Below are 10875 nucleotides of genomic sequence, written 5' to 3'. Positions count from 1 at the left end.
GTCATACCGTATTTATTTAGCATGTCATTATTTATAGTCACGTGCACACCTACACTATATGTGGGGACGTAGGTCCAGAGCTGCTGGCTGTCCTGTATTCCACATGACTTCTCTAGAGCTGATAATAACCTGCGTTTGGGGGGCCTTGACCTAAGGGAGTGCCGTTGTCTTATCCCCCAGGATTATTGCAACAACCCCATGAAGGAATTAACGACCGTCGTAATGACTCATGGGCAATATTTAGTAAGCACTTATTATCCAGGTCAGCCTGCCTCCGAAGCCCAAGGTCTTACTTAATCACTGTTACACTATGTCATTATCTACATTTTATGAATGAGGGCAGCGAGGCTCAAAGGGGCTATGGACTTACCCTTGGTGTGACCGAGTCAAGCCCCTTCTCTTCCGATGATATGTTTCTGATCAATGTAGTAAAGAGGACAAGCAAGTATACAAACAAATATACTGCAAGGCAGATAAGGAAAGGAAATAGGAAAATGGCAGGTGTGTGGTCCGGTGGGATAGGAAGGAAGTGAACTAGGTCTAATGGGATGAATAAGATTTCTAGAAACAGAAATAACCAGGAAGAATATTTGAGGTGAAGGCAAGAGAAGGAGTAAAAGTATAAAACACGGAACATTCAGAAAACAACAGACACACTGCTATAAATTCACTGTGGTGTGGGGTGCTCGTAAGGGGTTGGGAGACTGGGTTAAAAATCTATGTGTGCTTGAATGCAAGGAGGGTCTGCTCGTACTGTGTTGGAGAACGGGAGCCATCGAACGTGCATGAATGAGCATGGAATGTGCTGTGATCAAAGCCACAGTTTAAGATAATTGTGGTAGAGAACACCGAGACCAGGGAGAGGCCATTGCAGTAGTTCTTAGGATAAAAGGAGGATCTGAACCAGTATCAGAGTGTGGGAAGGGAGAATTCAAAAAACCATTGCCATGGAGAGTTTGCAGAACCTCCTAACTGTCTAGGTGTTGGGGTCACAGAGAAGGAGGTAGCAAATATAGTTCTGTGTTGGAGCCTAGGTCCTTAACAGGATTGTATCATTATAAATAAAAATAAGGAATTAAGAGGGGGTACCTGGGTGGCTGAGTCGGTTAGGTGCCTTGACTTTGGCTCAGTTCATGACCTCACAGTTCATGAGTTCGAGCCCTGCATTGGGCTCTGCACTGACACTGTGGAGCCTAGTTAGGATTCTCTCTCTCTCTCTCTCTCTCTCTCTCTCTCTCTCTCTCTCTCTGTCTCTCAAAAGTAAATAAACAAACTTAAAAAAAATAGGGAATTGAGAAAGAAGAACTAATGGGGGGGCATAGGCATCTCAGTTTGAAATAGGGCAGCTTTGAAGTGCAGGCAAATTGTTAACGTTGAAGTACCTCAACCTGAGTGGAAAGTGATGCAGCCAAATTTTAGTTCAGGTGAAGGTGATCATGGGTTAGGCCATGGAAGGAGCAGGCACAAAAAGAGAGACAAGGCATAACCTTTGGAAATTCCTACATTTGGAAGACAAATAGGTGATGAGCTCTTAAAGTAGGTAAGGAAATACAAGACCATGGAAACCAAAGAAGAGAGTATTTAAGAAAAAAGATATGCCTAACAGTAGGGAATAGGACAGTCAAGGAAGCTGGAATCAGAGAAAGATCCTGAGAGCAAGTTTGATTCCAGAGGAGTGATGAGTAGGGAGGGGTTGGTGGTAGGAGAGCCTAGACGACAGGGGCTACAAAGTGAGTACGCAGGGTCAGGCAGAATGAATGGGCTGCTGACCCTCCCAAGAAATCTGTCAATGAAAGTCAAGAGACCAGATCAATTCCCTCCTGTTTTGGAACGTCACATGGCATAACACATGCAAGTCAAGGACGGGTGGTGGCTAGTAATTCTTTTTATATATGAATCTGCATTTTCAGGGGATCTGGAGAAAAATTTTTTAGAAAGTCTTGGGAAGCAACATGAAAGAAAGTTCTAAAGCAGTTATTCTAAAGAGGATGGATAAAACATAGAATACCACAGGCTGGAAATGAACTTGCAACTTAAGAGATCACGATTTTGGCTTTTATACAACATTCCACTAATAATTAGAGGAGAGAAAAACTATAGCCTCTGGGAGAAAAAAAATATTGAAGTCATTTCCAACCGAGACACCAAGTTTCTGGAACCTGCTATTAATGCACCTGGCTACACATGGCCCTTATCTTGTAGATAAACAAGACAGCTTCCTCAAAGAGACACAGTATTCAGTGTTCTCTTACTGAGAGCTTCATTTCAAAGCATTCGCCTCATATCTTCCAACAGATTACAACAAAAGGACAACATTCTTTTGTTTTCCCTTATTATTTTTTGCAAGCTGCTGTCTCCGCACCATGTTACGGTGATGGTCAGATTAAAATGAGCCCTTTTAAAAACATTCAGTCGGTGAGTATTTGAAGAAGCTACACAAACTTCCAGCTCATATGCTGTATGGATGTAATAACTCTATCATATGCTCTGGAATAAAACCACGTTATGCAAAGAAGGGTGACGATTCCAGATGGCCCATACTTACCTCTGACCGCAAAAGACACACACACACACACACACACACACACACACACACACACATGAAAGCTAAAATAGTACAGTTAGTGAATCACCCCCAGTTTTCCAGTCGAGATACCAAGACCTACTCTTCTTGGGGGAAATAGAAGTCTCATGTGTAAAATAGTTTTGGCACATGCCTGCCTTTGTCTTCCTGTATATAACTAAGAGGCAGGAAATCAGGAAAATACTCACTGCTTACTTACTCTCTACCTCAAGCCCTTATAACTTGAGAGACCCCATTTGCCGTATTCTTTTCTTCTCTTTTCTTCTCTTCTTTTTTCTTTTCTTTCTTTCTTTCTCTTCCTTCCTTTCTTTTTTTTCTTTTCTTTTCTTTCTTTCTTTCTTTCTTTCTTTCTTTCTTTCTTTCTTTCTTTCTTTCTTTTTCTTTCTTCCTTCCTTCCTTCCTTCCTTCCTTCCTTCCTTCCTTCCTTCCTTCCTTCCTAAGTGTTCAGCTCTTTATTGAACAGATTACAGAAAACAGGTTTAGTCGAAAAGGCCAAAGCCCATGTCATCATCAGACTCCTTTGATTCTTCTTTCTTGGCTCCCACTTTCTTCTCTTCAGCTCGGCAGCCATGATGGAAATGGAGGACCTCCTGCTGCTGCAGTGCCAGCGGCCAGATGGCCCACCAGCCCCTACACTGCAGATGAGTCTCCTGATGTCGACGCTGGCCAGGGCCTTTGCAGACAAGCCTGGCCAGAAAAGTTCAAGACTTACATCTGCTGTTTTAATGAGGGCATTGATCTTATTCTCGGTGACCATCACATCGTCACTGTGCAGGATGGGGCCAGAGCAGAGGCTGATGAGCTCCCAGACCGAGGCCACGATGCGGGGGAGTGTTGAACGGTGCTGCCGGGCACAGATGAAGTGAGGGGCTCACCCCAGAGTGGCCTTAGCTTCCTCGGAGGGACCAGCACCTTCCAGCAGCTGAGGAAAGGGGCTGCCCCCTACTCATAAGTGTTCCTTCTCTTTAGGAGCTTACAGAATTGAAACGGCCACTGCATTAATTTTAATGTTATTTTATTTTCATAAAATTGCACTGCAGAAGATCCAAAAAACCAAAAACATTGCCTGTAACCGTATTCTGAGACCACAATCTTTATTTTGATACATGTCCATCAGTCTTTTTTGCTTTGTGTATTTATGACGGAATTGTATTACAATACAGTTTTGCATTTTCTTCATGTAATTTCATGTCTGAAGCACCCATTCAGCATCCATGCCTCATCCCAGGCACTAACGCAGTGATTCCCTACCTTGTCAAGTAAAGCTACAAGGAGACTGCTGTTTACTAATTCTTGTCTCTTGAGGGAGACACATTAGTTGCTTAGATCTTAATCCAACTGTATGCTGTTCACAGTGTGTTTAGCTCCTTAAAAACAAAGAGACTACATCACTATCCAGAAGGCCTACCTGCCTCTCCGTCAACAATGTGATGGTTCTAGGGGTGTCTGGGTGGCTCAGTCAGTTAAGCATCTGACCATGATCCCTGAGTCTGGCTCTGTGTTGACAGCTTAGAGCCTGGGGCCCGCCTCGGATTCTGTGTCTTCCTCTCTCTTTGACCCTCCCCTGTTTGTAGCCTGTCTCTCTCTCTCTCAAAAATAAATAAACATTAAAAAAAAATTAAAAAAACAAAACAAAACAATGTGATAGTTCTTTCACCTTGGGGAAATCTGAAGAAAAGTATGCTCTCACTTTTTTGAAACCATCGATTGCCTGCTTACCGGACTCATTATCCTGCACTTGCTAAAAACTGCTTTGAAATTGGGATTATCACTGACTTCAACATTAGCCTAGAATCATGGTTTCTTTCTCCCTCCCTTCCTTCCTCCCTCTCCTCCCCTCTCCTCCCCTCCCCTCCCCTCCCCTTCCTCTCAACCTAGTTAACATACAGTAGATTCCCACGATTCATCACTTATATACAACACCCAGCTCTCGTCCTAACAAGTGCCCTCCTCAATGCCAATCACCCATTTTCCCCACCACCACCCCCAACAGCCCTCAGTTTGTTCTCTGGATGTAAGTCTTCTTATGGTTTGCCTCCCTCTCTGTTTCTATCTTATTTTTCCTTCCCTTCCCCTGTGATGATCTGTTAAGTTTCTCAAATTCCACATATGAGTGAAATCATGTGATACTTGTCGTTCTCTGACTGACTTGTTTCGCTTAGCATAATACCCTTCAGTTCCATCCATGTTGTCACAAATGCCAAGATACCATTTTTTTTTTGCCTTCCCTTCAAGAGAGATTTTCTTAAAGCCTACTATATGCCATATATTCTGCATTCACCATGTGATATATTCCTCAAAGCAACCCCAGGAAACAGATAGCATCTCCCTGGGTGGGCAGTACGGGAGGGAAAAAGTGAGGTATTCACCTAAAATCAGAAGTTAGGGAAACAAAATAGCCTCAGAGGGTTAGGCTGTGAAACCAACACAAAATGGAATGCAGAGAAGGAACTTAAAACTTTATGCTAAAGATATTTGTCAGGTTGGCTCCCAAGGATAGCAATAGGGTCGTTTGGCAATAACCGTATCTAATGATTAAGCGTATTTTAAAGATTTGATTAATAATGGAAGCGTAGGGGCGCCTGGGTGGCGCAGTCGGTTAAGCGTCCGACTTCAGCCAGGTCACAATCTCGCGGTCCGTGAGTTCGAGCCCCGCGTCAGGCTCTGGGCTGATGGCTCAGAGCCTGGAGCCTGTTTCCGATTCTGTGTCTCCCTCTCTCTCTGCCCCTCCCCCGATCATGCTCTGTCTCTTTCTGTCCCAAAAATAAATAAATGTTGAAAAAAAAAATTAAAAAAAAAAATAATGGAAGCGTAGATGAGCGGGTGTCACCGAGTCAAATATATATAGGCTGTGCATTCCCAAGCAGGACCATTGAGTTAGTAATCTTCAGGAAACGTTTATTGAATGTCTCCTGTGGGCCATGCATTGTACTGGATGCTGGACATGCAAAGATAAGTAAGATATAGTATTTGCCATCAAGAAGCTCAAAGTTTATTGGAGTTTAATAGACACAAAACAGAGGCACCTGGATGGCTCAGTCGGTTGAGCATACAACTCGATTTCAGCTCAGGTCATGACCCCGGGGTCATGGGATTAAAAGCCCATGTCAGGTTCTGCACTGAGGATGGAGCCTGCTTAAGATTCTCTCTCACTCCCTCTGCCCCTCTCCCTGCTTGAGCTCTCTCTCTCTCTCTCTCTCTCTCTCTCTCTCTCAAATAATAATAATAAGAAATAGACCCATAAGCAGATAATTAAAACAAATGCATGAGGGGAGAGATTTTCTTGGAAGTATAGAGGAAAAACACTCACCTCATCTGGGAGGCAATGGTGAGGTTTCCTGGAGGAGGTGATCTTTGAAATGAGTCTGAAGGCAGCTTCTTGAACTATCCATATTAAAGGGCTAATCTTTTTCTCTTTTTCATTTCCTATTTGCTATGTAAATACAATGAAAATGGACGACGAGACCAGTCACAATCAAAAGTACAAACCCAATTTTGTTCTTTGAGTACGCCAATATGTAATGGCTCTGGCTTATTACTATAAAAGTTTCTAAATGCTTGCTTTTCACTTCCAGACTCACCTCATTTCACCCTAAAAAACTCAACAGGACGGTTGAGAGCCGGCACCGATGCTTAGAGCACACTTTGCGAGTGGCCTTGTGTTGAAGGATGAGGAGGCATCAGCCATGAGCAGGGAAGGGATGGATGGGGTGGTGGGGAGAGCAGCCTCAGCAGGGACCTGGCCAAGTGCAGGGAATGGGGGCTGGGGGTGGAAGCACTGGGAAAATTCTTTGGGCCTCTCCAGTGACTCTTCCTTACTCCTGTTCTGTGCGGGCTCTGCTTGCCAACTTCTCCCAGCCCTGTGCCTTCTGTCTCTTTCCTTCTCTTGGATACATTTTTCTCCTTCAGGCCCTGCATTCTCCTCATCTCCTTCCAAACCTGTAATGATGACTTTTCTGGGACCAAGAGACAAAAGGGAAGAGGGGAAGTTGTGATTAGGGGAACTGCCCCATTTGTCTTCCTCTCCCTTTGGTCTGAGAACATTTCAAATTCTTTTATTTAGCATTAAAAATTTCTTTAAATGTTTATTTCTTTTTGAGAGAGAGAGAGAGAAAGACAGAGAGTGAGCAGGGGAGGAACAGAGAGAGAAAGAGAGGGAGATGCAGAATCCAAAGCAGGCTTCAGGCTCTGAGCTGCCAGCACAGAGCCTGAAGCGGGGCTCAAACTCATGAACCGTGAGATCATGACCTGAGACAAACGCGGACTGACCTGAGACTTAACCAACTGAGCCACCCGGGCACCCTGAGAACACTTCAAATTCTTACTCTAACATTCCCAAGCTTGCAAAGTATGTTAGGAGTCAACAGAGAAAGGAACTGAAGAACTTGAATTTGTTAAATTCAATTTTATGAGTTAATGGAGGAAGGGGTCAGTCTCACATTTTCATTTTCTGAACCTAAAACCTGGAAAGGGGAAAGGGAGTATAATTCTTTTTAAGTTACATGAACTTAAAAAAAAGGGGGGGGGCAGCTTTGTAACATGTAATTTTTTGGTCATCCCAGCATCACTCATGCTCATTATGAAATTTTGTCATAGCCTCAATTAGAATAATTTCTAACTCAGAACTTGAGAATTGGCTTCAGTTAAGCTTCTGGGTATTGTTTGGGTGAACTGGCTTCCCTGGTTTCAGAAGGCTGTTTATTTGAATGATAAATTAAATATGATTGGCGTTAAACCTAGTTATAAACAGAGCAAATGATGCTGGTGTCGAACTACCCCGGGTACTCAAAGCAACACATGGTTGGGCAGAAGAAACCACGAGGGAAAATCTACAGATTCAACTCTTGTCTTTAAAATGAAAACTTTTCTATTATATTAAAGACATCAAAGCCAAAATGAAACAGAAAACCACTGGGAAAAAGATGTATAACTACATTGACAAAGGACTAATATCTATGTTATACAAATAGTTTATCTACATGAATGAGAAAACCACCGAGCAGAGCATATAGTAGATAAATGTGTCTGTTCTAGGGTGTGAGAACCTAGAACAGACCCAAGATAAAAATGGAAGTAGTGAAGTCAAGATGTGTTTAAGTGTGAATAAAATTAAATTAGAAAGAGATTCTAATCTCTAACGACGATCTTAGCCGTGGAAACACTGGAGGGAGTTGAAAGCCATTTGCCAGTTCTAAACCCTGTAACACATGCCTGCGTGACTATTTATGGCCAATAGACAGTTTATGTTTGGAGATGTTTTCCAAAAGGAAGAATACGTACTATGCACACAAGATACCACTGTAGCATTGATTAGAAAGCCAAAATGTTCAATAACAAGAGAATGAGGTATTCAATTATGGCATGTTGACTGGATGAAATAGAAGTATAACCCCCTAAAAATAACTATGAAGACAGTAATTCACCAACTTCGTACTCTCATCACAGAAAAATAGTCTGTGGCTTAAAATATCACAGAATAAATCAATATAAATTTTTATTTTTCTATGATTGGACGCTATCAAATGGATACGCCTAAGACTAATAACTGGAAGAGAAAATAGAAGGCTGAAAGAAGTAGCTGTTTCGTTGTAGTGCAACACTTTTTAAATCTCCTCTTTCCTTCCTTTCTTGCCTCCCGAACCCCCATCTGCTTTCTTTCATGTTTTAAATAATATGTTGGTGTGACTTTTCAAAAGCAGGCTTCCATTTGTCCCGATTTCTACACTTATTTCTTTGATAGCTAGTCACGTTAAATTGTTTTTAGGAACAAAGCTAATTATAAATTGATAAATGAAAAAATTAATGAAATAGTGAATAAAAGAAGAAAGGCTTGTCTTACGAATGGGCTATAACTTGACCTCCGCTCCCCACACGTGGGAATGTCCTTTGTGTGTAGCACACTAAGTAAAGATTTCTTTTTTTAATTTTTTTTTAAGTTTATTTATTTTTGAGACAGAGAGAGACAGAGCATGAATGGGGGAGAGTCAGAGAGAGGGAGACACAGAATCCGAAACAGGCTCCAGGCTCTGAGCTGTCCGCACAGAGCCCGACGCGGGGCTCGAACTCACGGACCGCGAGATCATGACCTGAGCCGAAGTCGGCCGCCCAACCGACTGAGCCACCCAAGCGCCCCAACACTAAGTAAAGATTTCCTGCTGACCTCAGAAAACATAAAGCCTAGCAATAAAGGAGGATGGACAGTCAAGCAGATAAAATGTGTCCTCTTCACTGTATTCATTCAGGAACGTTTCAGTAAATTACTCCCGTGAACGACAATCGTGTAAAAACCGGTAAAGCAGGGCCATGAACGTGCTTGCCAGATGGAGACGCCCTTAAAGAGAGGACGTTTAAGGGGGTTTTGTTTACTTAAAAAAAAGAATGAATTTTTATTTTAACAACGTAGTGCATGTCTACAGTGCAAAGTGCCTAGTAGTTTCACCAAGGTTTTCATGACCTCAGACACGCCCTGCTCTCTCCCCCCTGGAGTCCCACAACTAAGAGGCAATCATTTCCAGCGCTCTTCAGAGGCTGTTCTACTCCTGGAGAGTAGCCTCTCCAGGATGAAACCTCAGGGCTTCTGGGTGGAGAGGGTATTTACCTGGCTGTGTAGGGAGGGTAAGTAATTCCAGGGAGCAGCAACTTCTTGTACATTCTTCAGGGGCTCCTGCTCCGTCTTCCATGGCATCCAGCCCCCCTGGTTCCTGAGTCCCCTCGGTTCTGCAGTGAGACCCACTTTGTCACTTGGCTCCCCATCCTTGCTGCAGGCACTCAGCCACTTCTGGCCTGCTAAGTTGGGCATCGTACATCTGCTTTCCACATTCCAAAGTTTTGTTGAAATACTTCATCACCTGTCAGCTTCTCTCTGCTTTGCCCTTGGGGGGTTATGCATCTTTATTTTAAAAAAATCCTTTTTATACTCTTTTACTAAGTTTTCCGGAGGGAGCAGGGAAAATGCATCTTCAATTGGCCCCTTCTGACTCGGAGCCGTAAGTCATACTTTAAAGAGGAATTTAAGGGTGAAGACATGGGGGGACGAGAAGGGCATTTTAGGTCAAGGAAAGCAAGTCCGCAAACATTTCTGAAAGGCTGTGGCATCGTGTTTGGGAAATGAGGATCACAGTTGGCTGGGGTGTGGGGTGTACTGGATGGGGGGCCAGAGGCAGGTAGACAAGTCCCCCGTGGTAGACTGGCAAAGATGGCCCAACTTATTTTTCTCCTTGGACGCACACAGTCCTTGCAATGTGACTTTGTAGCTTCCTCCAACAAAGGGGGAGAATCTGCCCTGTCTCCTGGAATCCAGGTTGGCCTTGTGGCGGCTTCAGTCAATAGAATGTGGCAGCAGTGATGAGGTACGGTTCACACTAGGCCACCAGCGGCCTTGTGTCTTCCACTGACCATCTTGGAACCCGGCCAGGTGCCGTGAGAACAAGCTCAGCCTGCTGGAGGATGAGAGACACGTGACCCACCTCACGTCACCCCAGCTAACAGCCATCCAGTCCCCAAAGCAGCCACCCAACTGGCTGGTAGCTGGCTACGTGGACAAGGGAGCCCAGCTGAGGCCAGAAAAAGCATCTGGGCAGGTTCTAAGATGGTGACCAGAAAAAGCACCCAACGGAGACATTGTCTAAGTGTCCAACAACTTAATTGTAGAATTCTGAGGTAAATGTTGTTTTTATTTTTTTAATTTTTAAAAAATATTTATTTATTTTTCAGAGAGAGAGAGAGAGAGCGAGCAGGGGAGAGGCAGAGAGAGAGGGAGACACAGAATCCAAGGCTCTGAGCTGTCAGCACGGGACCCATTGCAGGGCTCGAACTCACGAACTGCGAGATCATGACCTGAGTGGAAGTTGGCGCTTAACTGACTGAGCCACCCAGGCTCCCCATAAGTGTGGTTGTTTTTAAGTGGTGATGTTTTGGGGTGGTTTGTGACTCAACTAGAGCTAACCAATATGCCCAACAGAAATTGGCAGAGGCATTGTGAGGCCAAGGAAAAACTACTGCTTAGAATTACAGGATCAGGTTCTAGTTCTTCCGTTGCTACCAACAGGTCATGTGTCCTTGAGCCAGTCACTTAACCTGAGTCCTGCCATCTAATTAAAGATGCTGGATGGTGGACCACATAAGTGGTTTTCAAGCTTCTTGGCCAAGTAAGCCACCTGGGAGCTTGTTAAAACTAGCCCTTCTGTCCCCAATCTTACAAGATTGAAAAAAAACTGTAGTTTATTTCCTGGTGACTCGGATGCAGCCAGGCCAGCAGGCATCTCAGACACCAGTGTTCGAGAACGTGAGGG

At 43.8% G+C, this 10875-nt stretch overlaps 1 pseudogene; it reads right to left on the bottom strand.

The window, feature by feature from the left end:
* Positions 1–3021: 3021 nt before the first annotated feature.
* LOC122474383 lies at positions 3022–9383 on the bottom strand (annotated as a pseudogene).
* Between the last annotated feature and the right edge of the window lie 1492 nt (positions 9384–10875).

Source organism: Prionailurus bengalensis, chromosome D4 (genome assembly GCF_016509475.1).
Source record: "Prionailurus bengalensis isolate Pbe53 chromosome D4, Fcat_Pben_1.1_paternal_pri, whole genome shotgun sequence".
Lineage (NCBI taxonomy): Eukaryota > Metazoa > Chordata > Mammalia > Carnivora > Felidae > Prionailurus > Prionailurus bengalensis.
Note: the sequence above shows the minus strand (reverse complement) of the source record. Positions and strands in the feature narration are given on the sequence as shown.